Raw genomic sequence first — 2456 nt, forward strand, 5'->3', positions numbered from 1 at the left:
ATTTCAAATCAGAACATCCCCAAGGGCACTGTCCACTGATAGAGTTGCTTGACCTCTTGGCATCTTCATCTTGCTAGCGAGCCAATCCATACTGAGCTGCTTCTAGCCAAACCTCCTGTCCATTTCTGCACCACTACCTCCGTTATCACTGAGTGGTAATGAGAATCTTTGATCTTTTCTTATGTGAAAAAGAAATCTGAATCTAGCTTTGATTGTTTAATTTCTGATTAGGGAGAAATCTGAATAGATCTAAGGAATTTTATATGTATAATCTGATTCACCTGATGATTTTAAGGAAGTTAAATTTTCCTTTGCAGGTTAAAGGATGGTCAAGAAACCCTAAGAAAATTCATATCCAGATATGAGTGCTTCAACCAATCTTCCAAGAACTCATACTAAATCAGATGAAAAAAAGGATATTATAGTAACGATTACAGAATGTGGCCGGCGAAAATTTCTTTCTCAGACCTCAGACGAGTTGAAAATGCATGTAAGTTGGTGCTTCCCCCTGCTATTTCCTATTTACATACAACCAAAATTTTAGAATACAAGAAAGCACAAGCATTGTTTTCTAAATTCCCTTTCCTCTAATATTTGTTTTTCTCTCTTCAATACTTTTAGCCCTTGTTTGGGAAGAAGTTAATAAAAGGTAAATGAATTTTAATGAAATTTAAACTTTTATTTGCTTTAACCTCCAAACTCTCACCTCAATTTAGTGTTAATGGAAGTAACAGAAAGTTAATGTTCATTTTGATATGATTTATGTTAAACTTTGAGCAAATGCCTTACTCAATATCCGAATGAAAATAAAATTGTTCTACTGATGAACATATCAGTTTTTGTATTTGTTTGTGTTTGTAAGTTGCATTATTATTGACCCTTAAAATCATTTTTTTCTTTTGTGCTTTTGCAGTCTGCATGGCTGGGAAGTTGAAGAAATGGAAGAGAAACATGAGGTTCATTTTATTGCGTGAACAAAAGCAATTAGAGAGAGAAGAATATCTTGTTGCTGTATTTTTCTTTTGAAACCTCCTAGTTTAATGTTCATTGTTAAACTTTATAACCGGAATGTGCAGGCCAAAATTAAAGACGAGACAGCCCAAAAAGAAGAATATCTTAAAGAAGCAGCCTCGAAATATCAAGAACAACTGGAAGCCTCTCGTAAATTACTCTGCCCAAAAATACTTGTTTAGTTCGACTTTTCTGTTGCATTAATCAGTAATATGTGGCTTCTCAAATTAGAATTGATGATATCTGGGGTCACATATAGACTTTGAGTTATGTTGATACATCTTGTAAACAAGATCTGTTAATATGTGATTTTGGTAGGTGATAAATTGTTCTGGTCTGTATCATGACTGAAGAACATGACTGAAAAGATATATGTGGGAGATTTGTTGATATCTTATTATCATTAGCGAGTAATAATATATTTTCCATTTTTCTAAAGATAAATTGCTAAAATGTTAGTTTTAATTACACTCTAATATGAACACGTTGCTCAGTTCCCTTATTTTTTTTGGCAGTTGTCCTCATTGGTTGTATGTTGGTGAGAGTTATAAGTCCCTTCTCTATAAATATCTCCCTTCTCTATAAATATCCATTTGGTGTCAAAATCAAGGATAGGTACTCTTGGGGAGACAAAATCACAAGCTAGTTCCAAAAAAGGGTGTATGAGAGGCAAAGGCGGCCCTGAGAATGCACTCTGCACTTATAAGGGTGTTCGTCAGAGAACTTGCGGCAAATGGGTTGCAGTAATTAGAGAACCTAATTGTGGTGCTCGTTTATGGTTAGGTACTCTTGAAGCTGCTATGGCTGATGATTCTGCTCCGAGGAAACTCTATGGTCCTGAAGCTAAATTCAATCTTTCGGATCTTAATCAGTTTCTGGCTTCTTCTCATAACACCAGAGTTACCCAATCGGAAAATCAAATTCACGTCCCGCTTAATTCAGGTCCATCCCCAATTATTACGGAGACTGATTCGAATTCGAGTTATATCTCCGATCCAATTATGCCGGGAGAAAACGAAGAGAATTTTGGGTGAAAGGATGATAATCAATTGGGAATGGAAGAGTTTTGGGCGAATTTGAATGTGAATCTCCCGTTGTACGATGATTCGATTTGTGCGGAGGCGGCAATCTCCCGTTGAAAAATCCCTTCTCAAACTGAGGACAAAATGAAACTTCAAGTAAGCTGATATTATTAAATGTGCACTATTTAAAGGAAAAAATTATGAATTCTTTTGTATTGGTTCATTGTGTTCCTTTTAATTTATTCTTTTGGTTTTCAATCTGTTGATTCTGTTTCAATCGGATCATAATCTGTTTGTTAATGATTGAACATTGATGACAATGCGTTCTGTTTAGTTTGAGATTAGCATTACAGTCTTGTTTAGTTTCAGATTAGTAACATTTATGATCAATGCCTTTTGTTTTGTTTGACTACAATTTGCTTA

At 34.9% G+C, this 2456-nt stretch overlaps 1 pseudogene; it reads left to right on the top strand.

Moving 5' to 3' along the window:
- The first annotated feature begins 438 nt into the window (after window positions 1–438).
- LOC136233737 (dehydration-responsive element-binding protein 2D-like) lies at window positions 439–2150 on the top strand (annotated as a pseudogene).
- The last annotated feature ends 306 nt before the right edge of the window (window positions 2151–2456 follow it).

Source organism: Euphorbia lathyris, chromosome 6, assembly GCF_963576675.1.
Source record: "Euphorbia lathyris chromosome 6, ddEupLath1.1, whole genome shotgun sequence".
Taxonomy (NCBI): domain Eukaryota; kingdom Viridiplantae; phylum Streptophyta; class Magnoliopsida; order Malpighiales; family Euphorbiaceae; genus Euphorbia; species Euphorbia lathyris.